Source organism: Canis aureus, chromosome 9 (assembly GCF_053574225.1).
Source record: "Canis aureus isolate CA01 chromosome 9, VMU_Caureus_v.1.0, whole genome shotgun sequence".
Lineage (NCBI taxonomy): Eukaryota > Metazoa > Chordata > Mammalia > Carnivora > Canidae > Canis > Canis aureus.
The window spans coordinates 41,610,845-41,631,301 of NC_135619.1; the positions used below are offsets into that span (position 1 = coordinate 41,610,845).

At 38.4% G+C, this 20,457-nt stretch overlaps 1 long non-coding RNA gene across 1 annotated transcript in view; it reads right to left on the reverse strand.

Annotated features, from left to right (window-relative positions):
* Positions 1 to 488: 488 nt before the first annotated feature.
* LOC144320714 (uncharacterized) overlaps positions 489 to 20,457 on the reverse strand; it is a 67,882-nt gene continuing 47,913 nt past the window's right edge. Inside the window, exon 3 of the long non-coding RNA XR_013386327.1 lies at positions 489 to 1,054. This is a non-coding gene — a long non-coding RNA (uncharacterized LOC144320714). The remainder of the gene's footprint in view (positions 1,055 to 20,457) is intronic.

Below are 20,457 nucleotides of genomic sequence, written 5' to 3' on the forward strand. Positions count from 1 at the left end.
CCTGTGTCTCTGCCTCTCTCTCTCTCTCTCTGTGTGACTATCATAAATAAATAAAATATTAAAAAAAAAAAAAAAAAAAACACCCAGTGCTGGGCAGCCCTGGTGGTTCAACGGTTTAGCACCACCTTGGGCCCAGGGTGTGATCCTGGAGACCCAGGATCGAGTTCCATGTCCGGCTCACTGCATGGAGCCTGCTTCTCCCTCTGCCTTGTTTCTGCCTTTCTCTCTCTCTCTCTCTCTCTCTGTGTGTCTCTCATGAATAAATAAATAAAATCTTAAAAAAAAAAAAAAAAAGAACACCCAGTGCTTATCACAAGTTCCGTCTTTAATGCCCATCACCCATTTACCCCATTCCTCCACCTACTTCCCTTCTGGCAACCTTCAGTTCCCTATTGTTAAGAATCTCTTATGGTTTGCTTTTGAATATTACTAGAATATCTAAACATTGAAAATGCTAGAATATGTTAAGAATAAAAATTTTAGTCCTGATTCTGATCAGTGAAATTGGTCCTGGTGGATTGAAAACAAACCCTTTTAAAGTTATGCGTTATCAAAGAACCTAATATGTATTAGTGTTGGTCTTTATCGTGATGCATATTAAAAATCAATGGGCTGAGATGTTAACTAAATCCCATACCTATTCAAAAATTTATCCATTAAATGCTTGTTATCCTCAACGTGTTTCACTAAAAGCCAAAAGATTAGTTCACTTCAGCTGTTTCTTGTCAAGTATTTGTTTTCAGTAATTTAGGGCGGATGACCAAAGAAAGGAATACAGGGCTAAAAGAAAGATTAGAGTGGCAGAAATATCTGTTTCATGTTTCAGAGAGTACCTTCAATCTTTTATTTTTTATAGTTTGAGCTTATTTTGTTTGACATATTTTTTCAGTGACTGCTGTTGGTAGCACCTCTTTGGGGTATCAGCTTTTTCTTTCACTGGCTTTACTTCTTTTGTAACTCCAGCCTTTCCTCAACTTGCAACCACTTGGTTTTTGATGTGTTCTTTCTGTTTTTCGCAGAAGACTAATGTGGTGGTTTTTGTTGTTGTTCAATTCTGGAAAAAGAAAACATTTTTAAAAAGTCAGCTTAAAATGAGAAGTCATACAAATTATAATTCTCCTCCATTCATTCATTCCCATGTTGTTAATTCTTGTTCTACATGAATTCACTTTTTACCTAGTTCAGTAATTTTGAGATTTTATTTATGTATTCATGAAAGACACAGAGAGAGAGAGAGAGAGAGGCAGAGACACAGGCAGAGGGAGAAGCAGGCTCCAAGAAGGGAGCCTGACGTGGGACTTGATCCTGGTTCTCTAGGATCAGGCCCTTGGGCTGAAGTCAGCACTAAACCTCTGAGCCACCTGGGCTGCCTTTCCTAGTTCAGGATTATGATCTTAAGGTCATCAGAAGCCTGTACTAGAGTTTTTTCCATTGAGTCTCACTGAAGATGAAACACAGTTGCAGGAAGCTTTTGTAAAAGTTTCTGAGTAAAAGTATAACTGTTAAAGGATTTTTTTCCTTTAGTGCCCCTGGTTCTTGGTCAGACTGCTTGAAAGAATGAAGACATAGACCAGTGGGCAGCAAAGCAAAGTTTATTGAGCAATACTACAAAACTATCAAAGAGGGATGGGACCCGAGAGGGTTGCCACCAGAGTTTCAAGGAGTTTTTATAGACTTGTTGGTCATCTGTTTTAATCTGATGAATCCTCCATGTACCTTTCACCCAGTCAGGTTTTTGCCATCTACCTATCATGCAGAAAAGAGTGGGGCTCCTTCAAGGTGGTGTAAAATCCTTTTAAGGGTGATTTCCTTTTAGGGCAAGGGCCCCTTGTCTGTCTGTCCCTGCCTGCTTTTCCGTCAACTATCCTTCATTATAACTGTCTGTAAATGATAAAAAACTTAAAAATGGGTCTGAGTATAGATCTTATTAGGGCTCATTATAATGCAATTAATATGGAAATTTAGTTATTTCTGTGACACTCAACACTTCAAGATAATAACATGCCAGGACATCAGATTTCAAGGACTTTTCATAGAATCTCTAGAACATTTATTTTAGCAACATATCTACACAGATATACTAAGGCTTAGTATCACATGTTTGACCATGCTTCATATGTAATTTAATGTACCAAATAAGTATAATTAGTTTAATTTGTCACCAAATCTTTGAAATGTTCAAGTGACTCTCAGGAAAATTTCAATCAGATTATAGTCAAAAGACTTCATTTTAGAGTTTGGTTTTGGGAAGTATATAAAAAAAATCTACAGGTTTGAACATTTGATTAAATAGAATCACAAATCATTATTAAACAACAGTTAATTATCCAATTAACCAAAATGACAATAAAATATTTCAAAGGCAAATACAGACGTTACATAGTTGTGAGCAAAATTTAGCTCTCGTAATATTAGGACTCAGTTTTCTCGAGTAGTCAAAGACCTGATAAACATAGGAAATTATTCTGTTGGGACACATGGGTGGCTCAGCGGTTAAGTGTCTGATCGGGCTCCTTGCATGGAGCCTGCTTCTCCTTCCTCTGCCTATGTGTCTGCCTCTCTCTGTGTCTCTCATGAATAAATAAATAAAATCTTTTTAAAAAAATAAAGATCTATTTATTTTAGAGAGAGAGAGAGAGACAGTACGAGCAGGAGGGTCAGAAGCAGAGGAAAGAGAATCTCAAACAGACTCTGCACTGAGCTCAGACCCAACATCAGGCTCCATCCCATGACTCTGAGATCATGACCTGAGCCAAAACCAGGAGTCAGATGCTCAACCAACTGAGTTACCCAGGTGCCCCTGGTAACTTGAAACTTGAAATTTGGCAAGTTAAATGATGACTTAAGTTCATGAACATCTAGATCATTTCCAAATAAGATATGCCTATGTTTAGTACTTAACATTTTGTTATTTTAGCTACTTTTGTCTTATTACTGAGAAATCAAAGACAAATTTGAGTGTAAACATATTTTGTGCATTACTGAAAGATGGTACTGTGAAAAATGCATTTCTAGAAATTATAAAATGTGTTCATAAATTTACCAATCTAAAAAACTTCACAATTGCTTATTACTTAGTTTTCACTAGAAATTAGATTCACTAGTCAGCTGCCTAGCGTACTGAGCCACCCAGGTGCCCAGAAGCTGTTCATTTTCACATTCCATTTGTTCCTTTAAAATCCTTGTATACTGAGGTGTTTGCATTTCTTGGTAATTCTGACACCATCCATCTGGGCAGTTCTACAGCAGTGTGCTGAAGCAAGCAGAGCTGATAGGGCATATATGGCTCACAGGAAATAGCTGGAGGCCTAAAATGACTTCTCTTAGGTCATGATAATTATATCTCATCTTTCTTTTTCTAGGGATCCCTGCTTATACTACTGGAATGGGACTTTCTAGCACTCACAAGCAAGGAAGTTTGAAACAACAAAGGATCCTATGGGCTGGGACCTCTCCTGACAAATACCATTGGGAGCTGGCATGTCCAGACCCTTGGAACCCTAGTCTAGTTGACTTGCTTGCAAAGCGTACCCTGTTAAGTGCACCTCTGGATGGTGGAGACCAAAGAGAATGTTGTTACTGGTCACAAAGCTAGGCTCTTAGGACATAGAACAAGATGAAAGGGAAACATCTCGCCGTTTTCCTTATACATTAACACATTAACAGCTTTAACTAAGCCTCAGGACTCTTGGAACCAAACTAATGCATAGGAAGGATGTCCTGTGGGGTTGGGCATTGTGCTGTTTTACAGTGTTGCATGGAAATTTTCTTGAGGTTGGCAGGTGACCTAGTGTCAATCTAATTCTTGCATGACTAACTTATCCTAACATGGGAGTCTTTGAGTTAGGTGATAAGGATTCTAACAATTTTGTGTTTTGTTTTTTTTTTCTTTCTAACAGCTTTTAAATGCTCAGCCTGTACCTACTAGTTTTGTGGCCTGGACTTCTGGACTTCCAAGATGTACCTTAGCAACAGCCTTTATCTCACATGCACGTTAACCTGCAGCAAAGTTTCTTTGACAGATTGTTGTGCCCAAGTTTGTGAATCCGAGAAACCACCAAGGAGCCAACACTGATGCAAGCGCACGAGGGTTTATTTGCAAGCTTGAGCTTGGGTCCAAGTATACCCGACACAGCAGAGCAGGGACTTGGACCCCGAAGTGGGTTACAGCTGGGTTTTTTATAGGCTGATCTAGGGGATTTTCAGAAGGGATGGAGGAATTTCTCAAGTTCTGTTTACATTTTGATATGGGGCTTTCAAGGGCATTGAGCTCTGTTCTCATTCTAATATGAGACTTTCTACCACGGGTGTGGGCTCTGTTGTCTTTCTGATATGGGATTCCCTGCAAGGACATTGAGGACATTCTGCAGTTTTCCCCATAAACTTCAGCTCTTATTCACAGGGACCTAAGATGGCTGTACTTGTGCTAATGCTAAACTTGAGGTGGAATGGCCTTGATTTTTCTCGGCTTCCACAAGATGACATAAAAGACATAGACAAAGAAAAACAAAGACCATCTCGAGGGAAAATGGATCAGTATTCCACTAAATTTACCAAGAGTTACTAAGCCTGAGGAACTAGTTCCACAAGTATTTTCTCTTGCTAATCTAAATTTTAAAAAAAAAGAAAAGGACACTCATTACTCTTGCTCCCTCAGACTCCACAGATACAGATCTGTATATGTTGGCTGTATGTCAGATTTCCCAAGGATGTCTTAGCTGCACCTGTGTCTAGGGCAAGCAGTGTCCAATGTGGAGGCCGAGAAAATTAAGGCCATTCCACTTTAAGTTCAGCGTTAGCACAAGTACAGCCATCCCAGGCCCCTGTGAATAAGAGCTGAAATTTACATAACTTCAGTTACAGAAAAAAAAATAGCTTACAGCTTAACGTCCTAGAAAGCCCCATATTAAAATGAGAACAGAGCCCAAGCCAGTGGCAGAAAGTCCCACATTAGAATAAGAACAGAGCTCAATGCTGGTGGCAGAAAGTCCCATATCAGAATGAGAACAGAGCTCAATGCCCTTGAAAGCCCCATATCAGAATGTAAACAGAACTTGAGAAATTCTTCCACCCCTTCTGGAGGTCGCCTAGACCAGCCCTTAAAACTAAGTTGAAACCCACCTCAGGGTCCAAGTCCCTGCTCCGCTGTGTCGGGTATACTTGGACCCAAGCTCAAGCTTGTAAATAAACCCTCATGTTTTTGCATTGGTGTCAGCTCCTCGGTGGTTTCTCGGATTCGCAATCTTGGGCACAACATCCAACAAGTCAAAGTGATGTAGGAAAGACGTTAGGGTTCAAAGCTGATGGCCAAGAAAGAATTCTTGAGACATCTTTGTTGCAAAAAAGTTTTATTAAACCACAAGGACAGAACTCATGGGGAGAAAGAGCTGCACCTGGGTCATGAGGAGCAGCCCATTGCTTACTTCCAACTTGGGAAGAGGTTAGGGAGAGCACAAGTCTCTAAGGAATTTTGGAAGCAAGGTTTCCAGGACCCTCAGGGGGCTAGCTATTGTTGGGAAAAGATAATTTATTACTATCTAATAAAATCTGAGTCAGGAGACTCTTCAGGTGTATATAAGTGGATAGGTCATATACTTGGAGGTTGATTGCCAGCATGTATTTTGGGGGTTTAGAGATAAAGGAATTTCCAAAGGAATGTTTATATGTTAAAGTAGACTCACAGGCTCCTGAGATTTGGGCTAACATGGCCTTTTGCCTTTAGCAAAGCATTCACATTGGGGCAGTTGAGTCCCTAGAGGAAGGTTACTCTGCCTGTTTCAAGGTCTTGCCAATGGGCTGTAGGGAGTAAGGAAATTTAATGTTTCTTCTGCCTTTGTATCCCACATTCAAAGTATCCTGCCAAACATGCCAACTATTGAGGAGGTAGAAATTTTCATCTATCCCAGGTGTTTCCAGCTGGACTAAGAATTAAATTTACATGAGACCAACAGATTAACAGGAGAAAAATCAAATTTAGTTTCAAATCTATGGGGAATCCACACAGACATAAAATTCCAAGGGGAGTCGAGCAATGAGAAGATCCTGTATTGATATCCTTTGCTGAGGAGAGGGGGCAGGGCTCTAGGGATAAAAAGGGGAGGAAGACTGTCAGCATGAAGGTGAGAAGAGATTGGTAAACAAAGGTTGCCCTATTCTGCAAATTCTTCCATAAGAATCTCTGTTAATAAGTCTCTTCCTGGTATAGGCTCTCCTTTCCAATGTAAATTTAGGTGGTTGTGGGGGAGGTAAAGAGCTTTTCCTGAATCTGCTGGATTTTGATTGCTTTTAATTCAAAATAATCTTAATGTCAAAGTGGCCCACCTTGATGCATTGGTCCTTGGCCCCTCCAGAATTTTCTAGGAGATGCTGGAAGTATAAAGGAAACAATCAGGCACTGCCCAAACTGGAAGATGTGGGCAGAGCAGGAAGAGGTTGCATCTAAGGCATACTTTGATGTGTAATCTAGAGAGCTGTCACTGTGCAAACACAAGCACTACTAGTTTAAATTAGAATAGTTTTTGGCTGCTTCTTTAACCTTCGAGAACACTCTTTATCAGGAATAAGCAAATAGTTCAAGACGTTTAAGCAGGAGCTCAAAGGATATTTCCAATGTAAATAGTCTCCATATTTTGGCAGGAATACAAAAAAGAGGATGGGAAATTAATATTGAGCCATCTGCGGGTGGAAAAATATCTTGTCTCTGAAGACTAGAAACCTTGTTACCTGCTGCAAGAAAATATTAAGGAGTAATATAATATATTACTTATATATACTACTTCTATAAATATAAGTAGTAACTATATATTTAACTATATATTTAATAGTTAATAAACCAATTAGTGTTAGGTCAATATCCTACAAGGAAAGGATCAGGGAGATAATGAACTAAAAGAAAAACATCATTTTTGTTTGTTTTAGTTTGAAAGTGATTCATCCAGATTTGTAGTATACATGAATGGAGTGGTTATCTCCAACTCTAAGTTAAATGAATAATCAGCCATACCTTCAGTTTTAGAGATTTATTTTTGTTTTCTTTTTCTTAAGGATTTTATTTTTAAGTCATCTCTACACCCAACAGGGCTCAAATTTACAACCCCAAGATCAAGAGTCAAATTGCTCTATCTACTGACGGATCCAACAAGATGCCCCCTTTTAGAGTTTAAGCAAAATTATTTAAAAGAAGCAAAATTAGCTGATTTAACTGTTATCTGAAAAAAAAAAAAACGTTATCTGTTTGCTCACTGGTGATACAAGTAAGTACATGAAACAAGTGACCTGACACGTTTGTTTGTTCATCATTTGTTTATGTCCCCCATTGGTTATATTAGCATAATTCTTCCTTTTTTAAAGATTTTTTTTTTTTTTTTGAAAAAGCTACCAACAACATTTTGTGGACAATTCAGGAAACTAGAATGGGCTACATTGTTAAATTTCTTGGGCATAAATATGGTATTGTGGCTATGTAGGAGTACATGCTGAACTATTTAGCAGTGAAATGCCACAATGCCTTCAACTTGCTTTCGAGTGGTTCAGAGGGAGAAAAAAGCAAACTGGTACAATGCTACCAAGTGGTGAATACAGGCGAAGATTTTATGTAGATTTATCATACACTATCATATCCCTTTCTCTGTAGATTTAAAATAAAGTATTGAAGGAAAATAACGTAAACAAAAAAGGCTTTTGAAGCTTACAAAAGGATTTTTCCCCTGTAAAGAAACAATACACATAGCTTTAGAGGCTATATAAAACCTATTTCAACTCCTGAATCATATTTTAATTTCACTCAAATAAAATTTTATGACTGAATACTAAACTTTTGTCTTCCCAAGAAATTTTAAAGGGAAGATAATATAGGTAACTTAAAATGAATTTGCAAAATGGGATTCTCTGGCATCAGACCAGGATAATAAAAATAGGAAGGATAGAGGAGCCTGGATGGCTCAGTCAGTTAGGCATCTGCCTTCAAGTCATAGTCCTGGAGTCTCAGGATCATGCCCTGCAGTGGGTTCCCTGCTCAGCATGGAGGCTTCTTCTCCCTCTGCCCCTCTCCCCACTTGTGCTCTCTCTCTCTCTTAAATAAATAAAATCTTTTTTAAAAATAGGAGGAAAAAAAAGTAAAAATAAATAAATAAAAATAAAAAATAGGAGGAATAGCTTTTGTAAGTGTAAAAATATGACAGAATCTGGGCATGTCTGGTCACAGTTAAAACTGACATTCTAGTCTATAGATTGGATTAATGGCATCTACCTGAAGCCTTATTCCTTTAGAATATTTATGCAGAGATCCACTGTGTTTGTATCAGTGAGAGTCTAGGCAGAAAAATAGAGTTAACATAGCAAGAGTCCGTTCCCTCCTCTAGTGCTAAGGGTACTTGGGGGGGGAAATGGTGCCATCAGAGCTTGAAGCTGGGGCTGCCGGAGGGGGAGGGTGGTGGGGGCTGTGTGTGTTCTGTTAGTTATGAGCAGAACCCTGGATGGAAGGGCTGCTTCATGGGGCTGGAGCCACCAAGGAGACATCCACTGCCAGAGATCAGAGATGAAGGGAGAAATCTCTGCCTGTTCCCTTCCTCCTGTCCTCCACCAAGTGCTTCTCAATGACCAAACCTATGGGGAGTTATAGGGTGAGCAAGTTTAGGAAAAGTAATCCCTGTGATAAAAAGCAGAGAAAGGAAAGGGCAAGAAATGGATCTGAGAGCAAGTAGCTGGAGAAGAGGCACATGTACTATTACATCTTCCTGTTCTTTTCTAAAATTTCTCATGTTCACAGTCCTATGTGAATATGCTTTTAAAAAAACAAGAGGAGGTATGAAATTCTATTAACAGTTGAGTTTATTTAGACAAATGAGAAAACAAAATCTTAAAAAGGTGTAGGTGCCTGGCTGGTTCAGTCTGTAGAACATGTGACTCTTGATCTCACTCACCTCTCCATCTATCCTACCACCAACCTTCAACTAGACTAGAAAGTCATTATAAAGGGCAATCTAAATTAAAGATCATAAAAAGGCATAAAAACTCTTATTCAGCTTCTACAATCAAAAAAATTTGTACGAAAAGTTATTTGACATTAAAATTTGAGAATTTCACATAAAACTCTAAATTCTAGCTTCTCTTATAAATTAGGGTGCTCTGCCCACACTAGGCCCTCATTCCAGCCTGGCAGACTTTGCCGGAGTGTAGCCTTACCAATTCTCCATGTCCCAGCTTTACCTGGTTCAGGTAAATGTGTGCCGCTTGCCTGGCTCCTGTAGGCAAATAATCTTTTCTTTCTTCTTTTCATTCTAGTCTGGAGGATTTGCACTAGCTATCACCTCCATGTTCGCTCCTTTCATATTCAATCAGCTTCTGCAACCCTTAAGAGTCCACTGGGGAGAGGGGTGCCTGGGTGGCTCAGTTGGTTGCACTGCTGCCTTCAGCTCAGGTCATGATCTCAGGGTCTTGGGATAGAGCTCGATGTATGTATTCATTGGGGAATCTGCTTCTCCCTTTCCCTTTGTCCCTCTTCCCACTCTGATCTCTCTCTCTCTCTCTCAAATAAATAAAATCTCTAAAAAAAAAAAAAAAAAAAAAAAAAGTCCACTTGGTAAGTCACTAGTGAAATTAGTGAAACCACAGCTCAGAAATTCCAGCAATTACTTCCATGATCATCATTTCAAATTCCTTGTGAAAGGAGGTAATGCTGGCTGGCTGGGACTGAGGACCTAGAGGCGAGTCCCAACCAGCCAAGAAGGTCCCTGGCTTCCAACAGGGTGTAAATCAAACACAACTGAAAGGAAATGGGAGCAGAGTTTACTGATGACAGAGAGAGAGAGAGAGAGAGAGAGAGAGGATACAGACAAAGCATGGGAGAAAGGAAAGTAAATCTCATTCCTTGCTTGGGACCTGGGGTTTTTACTGAGGATAGTGGTCTGATGCACTGTCTTCTCATTAATCCAGGAACAAAGATGAGAGTTTAGGTGTTCTCCCTACATCACTTGATGCCCTGGAGCCTAGGGTCATGATGAGTCAGTGGTCTCAGAAAATGTTCATGAAGACCCCGCCTCTTTACTCCTTAGATGTTATCTATTGTGTTGGAAGACTCCAAAGAAATCATTAAATCCTTGACCTTTGCAAGGAGGGCATACAGTGTCTGTTCTATAAGGCATTCGTAAGCCAGAGGGTTGGAGGGTAGGGGTGTAAGTTCTAGCAAGAATGGAGGCAAGAATGGAATCCCTGTTTCAGAGGAATATATGAAAGTGATCATGTGATTACATGTAACACAACTAAAAGTTTTTGCATTGACTTGAAGTAAGACTGTAAAACCAAAACAATTTGAAAAACTAGAAAAGTCAAATATCCAGTAAAAAATGTTAAAGCTGAAGTTAAGTCCTCATGTTGATAGTTTCCTTTAAGTCTTTCCCTTTTGTAGTACGTACCCAGTGTCGGGAACAGAATTCCTGTCCCCTTCAAGGTCCTCCTAGCTGGACTGCTAATTGCCATGAGACAGATTAACAGGAGAAAATAAAATTTAATTTTGTACACATTATAGTTTCCACACAAACATGAAAATTCCAAAGACGGTCAGGCAAAGTGATATATATATATATATATCATCCTGAACTAAGAGGAAGGGGTCAGGGGTCTGGGACTCCAAAGGGAAGGAGTGCAATTTACAGGAAGATTTAAAACAGTAAATGTTTGGTCAACAAATGTTTGCTGGGCCACTCAAACCATGGGACACAGAGGCCTTGCTAGGTTCCTCCCTATCTACCATATCATAGTCTACTATAACTATCTATGGTAATAGCTCTCTTCCTGGAGCAGAGCCTTCATCTAAATTATTTTTAGGCAGTTGGGGAGATAAAGAAGATCTTTCCTGAATCTGCTGTGTTTTGATGGCTTTTTAACTCAAAATAATCTTCATGCCAAAGTGGCCCATGTTGGGTGTTCTGCCCTTGGCTCCTACCACAGTTACAACTTGTGTGATGCCTTGTACTCCTGCTGGACTATCAGCTCTTAACAGCAAGGACTCGGTCAGCTTTTTCTAGAGCTGTATTCCAAAGCAGGTAGCAAAGAGGTTCACAGTCTCAATAAATAGATGAAAATATATGAATAAACTTTTTGCTCAATTGCTGCTAAAGTAAAGCGATAGCAATCAAGCATAAAATTATTTTTCAGGGGTACCTAGGTGGCTCAGTCAGTTGAATGTTTGACTCTTGATTTTTGGCTCAGGTCATCAGATCAAGACTTGCGTTGGGTTCCATGCTGGGCTCTTTGTGCTGGGCTCTCTGTGCTAGGCTCTCTGTGCTAGGCTCTCTGTGCTAGGCATGGAACCTGCTTAAGATTCTCTTTTTGCCTTTCTCTCTGCCCCCCTCCACATGCATGCACATGCACACACTTTCTCTTTCTCTTAAGAAAAAAATATTTTTCAGATTCCTAGCAACCAGGACAAAGAGAGAAGCAGTCAAGAGACTTGGCTTGTGGCCTGTCCATATTCTATGATTAGCCTCTGTCCCAGAAAGCATGTGGAAAAAACAAACAAGCAAACGAACACTCTAGCTATGAAGGTCAGTCTGGATTCCTAGCTGTTAGTGCCTTAAGGAGCAGTGTATGGGGTACGCATCACTGGTCTGGCTTTCAAGACAGGACTTTGGTTTCTTAGAGGAACACAGCCAGAGAGAAACTGATTTTCAGATGGGAACCTAGCTGATAAAGAACAAAACACAAGGGTGCCTGGGTGGCTCAGTTGTTGAAGCAGATGCTTTTGGTTCAGGTCATGATCCTGGGGTTCTGGGATTGAGTCCTGTTTGGGGCTCCCTGCTTGGGTGGAGGAATCTGCTTCTCTCTGCCCCTCTGCCCCTCCCCGTTGTTTGTGTTCTTGCTCCTGTGTGTGCATTATCTCTACCAAAATGAATAAATAAGTCTTAAAAAAAAAAAAAAAGAACAAAGTACTAATGTTGTTTGCAATGGTTTATAAGGTGACAGAAGCCTATAACTAGTCCTGGCAGACAAGACAAACTTAATTTGTAGGAAGTTACCAGAGCTAATGCACTCCTGACTTTCAGAATTGATCCCAGAGTCTCGGGAAAGGTCAAGACTGCAGTGGCTGCGGAACACCCTAATAGAGAAATCAGAAGGGCCATTGAAAATTCTGAATGTAATACCAAACAAGTTATTTAATCTGATGATGTGCCTTATTGTGCCATGGTGATATGGGGAAATAAAAATAGTGAAATATAAGAGGGAAAGATGAGACATACTGCAAAAATTCCTTAAAACCTTGAGATCTTCATGTAAGTTAAACTGAAAAATACTCATAAAGTGCTCAGTAAAGCTAGACTTCCCTATCCTGTGTATGTGTGAATGCTGTGCTGTACAATCCACAGACTCCTTTTAGCTCCCTCTGGTGGCACACTAGTCCTTAATGACTACTGAGTATTTTTAAGACCTGTAAATTAAAAAAGAAAAAAGAATAGAAAAAACTCTTAAATGTTCATTCATCGTAGCTTTTCATTAATTCTTTTTTAGGAGCGCCTAGGTGACTCAGTTGGTTAAGCGTCTGCCTTCGGCTCAAGTCATGATCCCAGGGTCCTGGTATGGGGCCCACATCGAGCTCCCTGCTAAGTGGGGGTTTGCTTCTACTTCTCCCTCTCTCTCTCTGTGCTTGCACTCTTTCTTTCTCAAATAAATAAATAATCTTTTTAAAAAATAGTTTTTTATGGGACACCTGGCTGGCTCAGTTGGTAGAGAATGCAATTCTTGATCTTGGGGTTGTGAGTTTGAGCCCCATGTTGGGTATGAGATTACCTGAAAAGAAAATATTTTAGGGGTGCCTGTGTGGCTTAGTTGATTAAGCATCTGACTCTTGATTTTGATCAGGCCATGATCTCAGGGTTGTGAGATCAAGCCCCACATCAGGCTCTGTGCTGGGTGTGGATGGAGACTGCTTAAAATTCTTTCTCTCCTCCCTCTCCTCCACATCTGCCTTCCTCTCTCCCTCACTAAAATAAGATAAAATAATATAAAATAAGATTTTCTTCCTGGTCTCCATTTCACATCATTAGAGACTAGCCTTCCTGTTATGGCTTACATAACAACCAGATCCCGACAGCAAGGCTTCCTATTCTCCACAGAATAAAGTATGATAACTTGGGTAATAGATGATTTAGTGTGATCCCAGATGACCTCTCCTGTCTTGTTTTCTATCGTAGCATTTACTGCAGCCGCATTGATCTCCTCATGGATCCAATACTGAAACATACTATGAGTTTTCTCATTTCTTGGTCTTTGCTTCTGACTTTTTTTTTTTTTTTTTTTTTTTTGCTTCTGACATTCTTACTACATGTTAGTTGTTTTTTTTTTTAAAGATTTTATTTATTTATTCATGAGAGAGAGAGAGAGAGAGAAGCAGAGACACAGGCAGAGGGAGAAGCAGGCTCCATGCAGGGAGCCTGACATGGGACTTGATCCCGGATCTCCAGGATCACACCCTGGGCCGAGGGCAGCGCTAAACCACTGAGCCACCCGGGCTGCCCTACATGTTAGTTTTAAGTCTAAAAACTGACTGTACATTTTGGGACTCCTGGGTGGCTCAGTGGTTGAGCATCTGCCTTTGGCTCAGGGCATGATCCTGGGTCCTGGGAATGAGTCCTGCGTCCAGCTCCCCATGGGAAGCCTGCTTCTCCCTCTGTCTATGTCTCTGCCTCTCTGTGTCTGTCATGAATAAATAAATAACATATTTTTTAAAAAGAACAACTGTACTTTTTATCACCATCAAGCTATGTATCAGCAATAGCTATTTTGCATTTTAAAATAAGCTATTCTTAATATTTTGTAAAGAGCAAGATTATTATGTCCAAAGCAATAGACTTCAGTTTTCACTGAAAAATGTTGACACTAATTTGTTTGCCTGTAATTATCTGTGATCATCCTTCTGACAGAAGAATCTGAGCTGAGCACATCTTGTTTTTGCAATATGATTATAGAATTAAAGATTCTGACCACTCAAAGGACTCACAACTATAATGAAATTATTAATGCTTTGTATTTGTATGATATGCTATAGGTAACATAGCCATTCAGTTGATTATCAAGTATCACTGGAAGACACCTCCCTCATTTTACACTTTAGGAAACTGAAGGAACGAGAGAAGGATTTAATCAATAAAATAGCATGATTTGGTAGGTGGGTTTAAGTTATTGCATTAGTATTAGAAACAAAAATTGCAACAATAATAATGTCCTGAACATGAAAGATTATCAGTCCTGAATGTTTCCTGTTACCTGAACAAGTTTACTTATGAAAAAGTTTACAAAATAAAGATGGATTTTTTTTAATAAATATTGGCTGACCACCTGCCCAAATGCAAGGCAACATGTTAGGTACTGCCAGAATCACAAAGATTAATATGACATGGTCAGTATCTCCAAGAAGCTTAAAAAGTAGGAGGAGGAATCTCTACCAGTATTTTTGATTTTTGCGTATGGGCTAAAAACTAGACATTGTGTTTTCAGTTAACACACTAAAAAGAACACCTAGTACTTTTCCTTTACCATTAAAAGCCTTTAGAGTGTATTCAGTAAAATAGTAAGCATACCAATGAGGAGGGAACATTCTGACCTATATCAGTGTATTGTTTTTCATTCAAATAGTGTCTTAGTTCACTGGAGGCTGTACATGAATGTTTATTACAATATTTATTTCTCTTGATTAAGATGATAGCAAGTGATTAATGAGTTCCAAGTTACAATTAAAATAGAAACTTCCGCCTACCTGATAAAAGGAATGTCCAGATGTTAACAACTCTGAAACTTACAACAAATCAGAAAAATGATTGCATAAACCCTTAGGCAATGACAACCTTTGTAAATGTGTCTGACTGTAGGAGGTTAGCATAGTTACAGCTCTAAACTATTATGAAGGTCTTAGTTCAACATAGAGCTGCACACATGCCTTTGAACTTAAGTATACGTAACCTTTGCTGTAAACAGTATACATTTCTCAGAATTTTTCAAAATCTTTTCTTTGTCTTTTAGTTTGATTACTATCATGAAAACGTCATAGAGTACAGCTGGCAATATTGATGGCAAAATAATTAGTAATAGAGTTTTGCATTATGGATCATTGGATAAGCTCAAATAGGAAGAAATCAGGGGAGCATTTTGTTGATAAATGATTCTATCTGCTATTAAGTAGGCAGCATTTGAAGTAGGCCACTTAGGAATGGGAATTTCTATGTAAAATATTATTTTTATAAACAAAGAGCAACCTTCTATAGTCGAACAAACTAAAATATATTTAGTTATTAAATTTCAGAGATGCTAGAGATTATCTAGATTAGGATTTACAAGCTTTTATCAACAGCAGCAACCTTTAAACAAAATCATATACAATAAAAAAAAATCATATACAATAGCCCAACACATAAAACTAATAAAATAGAGCTGTTCTAGATGGGAGTGGAAAGTTCTTCTTTATCTAACAAATGGACAAAATAAGTAAGATATATCTAAGGCTTTTGATGGGAAGGATGACTCACAGCTGAAAGAATTTACACTTGACTGCTTTGGCAGAGTACTTTGTCAGAACAGAGGACAGTCTTGCAGTTCAGAATAAGAATCATGAGAAACCATATTTCCTATTACATTCCCAGAAAGTAAACTATTACTAACAGAGACATGTCTGGTTTATGTCTTCTACCTATAGTAGTCACACAACCTCAACTTTGAAAGACTCAAAGAAAATAATTATAATTTAAATTTTTCATATTACTGTTTTAGTTATGGTGGAGTAGCTCACATTGGACCAATGCCCTCACAGATAGCAATTTTCAACCTTAAAGTATAATTAATACTTACTCGAAGGCACTGGAGAGTGAGTGACCAAAGCTGCGAGAAACTAGAGAAGTCAACCCTTAAAAGAAGGGAAAGTTACCGGAATATATCTGCAATTTTTTTCTTTAAGATTTTATTTATTTATTCATGAGACACACACATACACAGAGGCACAGACATAGGCAGAGGTAGAAGCAGGCTCCCTGCAGGGAGCCTGATGCGGAACTTGATCCCAGGACCCCAGGACCATGCCCAGAGCTGAAGGCAGACGTTCATCCAGTGAGCCATCCAAGTATCCCAAATATATCTACAATTTTATGGCTTTTTCTCCTGGGAGCCACTCCCCAATCCATGCAGAGTGGAAGAACTAGAACTCAAGCAAAAAGCTAACCTTTGAGGCTGTCAGAATGGCTGAAAAGTGAAGGAAAAAACCCTGAAAAGGAGATAACCTCATAGAAGGAGCAGTGAATTCTGCATATAGATTCAGCCCAAATCTTTGAGTTCTGTTCTGCACAGTCATGAGGGAGACTCCAAGCAGCATGTCTAAAAGAAACAGGCTAAAATGAGATCAAAGCAGAGATTACTGTTGCTGCTGACCATAGGGGAGTTTGGAATTTGAGTCCAGTTAATTTATCTAATAGAACAACATTCAACAGTTTCCAGAGTACCATGTTGTATCCATTATTTGGCAAAAATGTCATTCAAAATTTGAAGGCATAATAAAGACATTTTCAGAAAAAAGCTGAGAGAATATATCACTGGAAGACTTGAAGGAATATATCATTGGAAGACTTATATAGTGTGGATCTTCACAAAAAGCTAAAGAGTGCCAGAAAAAGTAAATGTGTAGGTATATATAAAGACTTTTATATCATTTTTATTTAATTTTTAAAGCCAATTTCTTATTTAAATAAGACAAAAATAAAAATGTATGGTTTATAATATATGTAGAAGTAAAAATTATAACAATAATGCATAAAGATGGGAGAAGTGGAAGCTTTTTTGTAAGGTTATTACATTATATGTGAAGGGGTATAATATTATTTGAAGGTAGATTGGGATAAGTTAAAAATGCCAACCTCAGAGCATCCACTAAAAATAGAACAGGTATAGCTAAGAATCCAATAGAAAAAATAAAATAGAATGTTAAAAGTAACCCAAAAGAAGATAGGAACAAAGGAAATAAAAGAATAAAGAAGAGATTAGAAAATAGAAAAGAAACCTCAAAACGATAGACTTAAACCCAACCATATATATTATTCTATTAAATATAAATGGACTAAACACACCAACTAAAAGGCAAAGACTATTTAGACCCAACTGCATACTATCTATTAGAAAGTCCCTTAAAATGAAATGCATAGGTTAATTTTTTTTAAAAGTAAGCTCCATGCTCATTGTAGACCCCAAAGCAAGGCTTAAACTCAAGACCCTGAGATCAATACCTGAGCTGAGATCAAGAATTGGACACTTAACTGACTGAGCCACCCAGGTGCCATTCCATTTTTTTTTTTTAAAGATTTTATTTATTTATTCATGAGAGAGAGAGAGAGAGGCAGAGACACAGGCAGAGGGAGAAGCAGGCTCCATGTAGGGATCCCGACGTGGGACTCAATCCTGGGACTCCAGGACCACACCCCCGGCTGAAGGCAGGTGTTAAACCTCTGAGCCACCCGGGGATCCCTAAAACCAATTTTTATATATCTTTTTAAAAGATTTTATTTATTATTCATGAGAGACAGAAAGAGAGAGAGACAGAGACACAGGCAGAGGAAGAAGCATGCTCCATGCAGTGAACCCAATGTGGGATTTGATCCCAGGTCTCCAGGATCACAACCTGGACTGAAGGCAGTGCTAAACCACTGAGCCACCTGGGCTGCCCACCATTCCATTTTTAATTCGTTTTGTTTTATTTATTTATTTATTTATTTATTTATTTATTTATTCAAGAATGATAGGCATAGAGAAGAGAGAGAGAGGCAGAGACACAGGCAGAGGGAGAAGCAGGCTCCATGCTGGGATCCCGACGCAGGATTCGATCCCGGAACTCCAGGATCGCACCCTGGGCCAAAGGCAGGCGCCAAACCGCTGCGCCACCCAGGGATCCCCCCATTCCATTTTTTAATGGAAAAAAATTACACCATGAAAATATGTATTGTCAAAAAGCTGGGTTAGCAATTTATATAAGCTAACGTAGACTTCAAGATGAGGAATATTACCAGAGATAAAAGGAACATTTCATAATGATAGATGAGTCAATTCATCAAAAAGACATAAATAATAATATGTATATAACTGAGAGCAAAGCTTAAAAATACTTGAAGGAGGGGCACCTGAGTAGCTTAGTCAGTTAAGCATCTGGCTCTTGATTTTGGCTCAGGCCATGATCTCAGGGTTGTGAGATCAAGCGCTGCAGTGGGCTCTGCAATGGACATGGAGCCTGCTTAACATTCTCTCTCTCTCTCTCTCTCTCTCTCCCTCCCTCCCTCTCCCTCTGCCCCTACCCCCATCTCTCTTCTCTAGAAAAAAAAAAACAAAAACTTGAAGGGAAAGCTGATAATACAGAAAATAGGAACAGATAAATATATAAATATACTATTATAGTTTGCAATTCAGCTTGTCTTTCTCCATAATTTATAGAACAAATGGAAAAAATATTGGTAAGGATATAAATGACTTGAAGGACACTATCAATCAACCAAATTGCAGTAATTGACATTTATAGAACACAGCACTCAAAAATGGTAGCATAAAGGGTGCCTGCGCGGCTCAGGTTGTGATCCTGGCATCTGCCTTTGGCTCAGGTCGTGATCCTGAGCTCCCCTGCAGGCAGCCTGCTTCTCCCTCTGCCTGTGTCTCTGTCTTTCTCTCTGTGTCTCTCATGAATAAATAAATAAATAAAATCTAAAAAAAAAAAAAAAATAGCATACATGTATTTTCAAGTGTACATGGAATATTTGAGCTAAATTGCATACAGGGCCACAAAACAAGTTTCAATAAATTTTGAAGTGCTGAAATGATATTGAGCATAGGCTTACCCATAATGGAATTGGGTTAGAAGTCATTATAAAAAAAAGATATCTGGAAAGCTCTTAAATATTTGGAAAGTAAACAACAAACTTAAAAATAACCCTTGGGAAAAAAAAATAACCCTTGGGTCCAAGAAGAAATTACAAGAGAAAGTGAAAAATAGTTTGAACTAAGTGATATTGAAAGCATAACGCATGAAAAGTCATAGGGACAGCTAAAGCAGTGTTTAGAGAGAAAGTTATAGCTTTAAATGTTTATATTAGAAAAGAAGAAAGGTCTAAAACAACGACCCAATATTGAATTAAGAAAAGCAGAAAGAAAGAGTAAAACTAATAAAAATTAAGTAGAAGAAAGGAAATAATAAAAGAACACATGTAAGTGGGAAAAAAAAGACCAATAATAAAACCATAACAGTGTAAAAAGCTGGTTATTTGAAAAGTCCAGCAGGGTTGCCTGGCTGGCTCAGTTGGAAGAGCATGTGACTTTTGATCTTGGGGTTGTGAGTTCAATCCCTTTGTTGGATGTAGAGATTGCTTAAATAAACTTAAGAGAAGGAAAGGCCAGCAGAATCAATAGCACCTAGATAGATGGATCAAGGAATAGAACACATATGTATCAATATCAAGAGTGACAAGGAAGTTATCAGTATAGATCCTATAGACATTGATAGGATAGCAAGGGGATATTATAAACAACTTTATCATTTTTAAAATTTTATAATTTAGAGGAAATTCCCTGTAGACACAGCACAACTTACCAAAACTAGTCCAATATAAAAGGAAACAGAGTTGTCCTGTATCTATTTATTTATTATTTTTTAAAGATTTTATTTATTTTAGAGAAAGGGGATAGTTAGAGACTATGAGCAGGGTGGAGGGGCACAGTGAGAAGGAGAAGCAGGGAGCCTGATGTGGGGCTCAATTCCAGGACCCCAATATCATGACCAGAACCGAAGGCAGACACTTAATGACTGAGCCGCCTAGGTGCCTCAGTATGGTTCTTATCTATTAAAGAAATTTAATTTGTTATTTAAAGTTACCAAAGAAAACTCCAGATACAATGGATTCATTGATGAGCTCTACCAGCATTGAGGAAGAAATAACACCAGTCTTACATGAATTCTTACAGAAAATCATATAATAAGAAATGCTTCCCAACTCTTTTTTATGACCCAGCAATATCTGAATACCAAATCTGCAAAGGACAGCACCAAAAATAAAAAGGGAAAAGAACAGGGATAAAAAGAGGGAGGGAAGGAAGGAAGGATAAAAGGAAGGAAATAAAAATTACAGACCAATGTTTTTTATAAACATAGAAGGAAAAAATCCTTTACAAAATGTTAGCAAATCAAATTCAGCAGTATATAGAAAGGACACTACAATGTGATCAAATAGTCCTTTTAAAAGTTACTCAGTGTAATTCACATTGACAGAATAAAGAATAAAAACCACATGATCATTTTAACAGAAGCAGAAAGCATTTGCCTCCACTTGCCTATAGTCTCAAAAATATTACACTGAGTGAAAGAAGCCAGACCCAAAATAGTACATAATGTATGATTCACTTCCATGTGATTCTAGAACAGGCAAAAGTAATCTATAGTAAAAAAATCAGTGC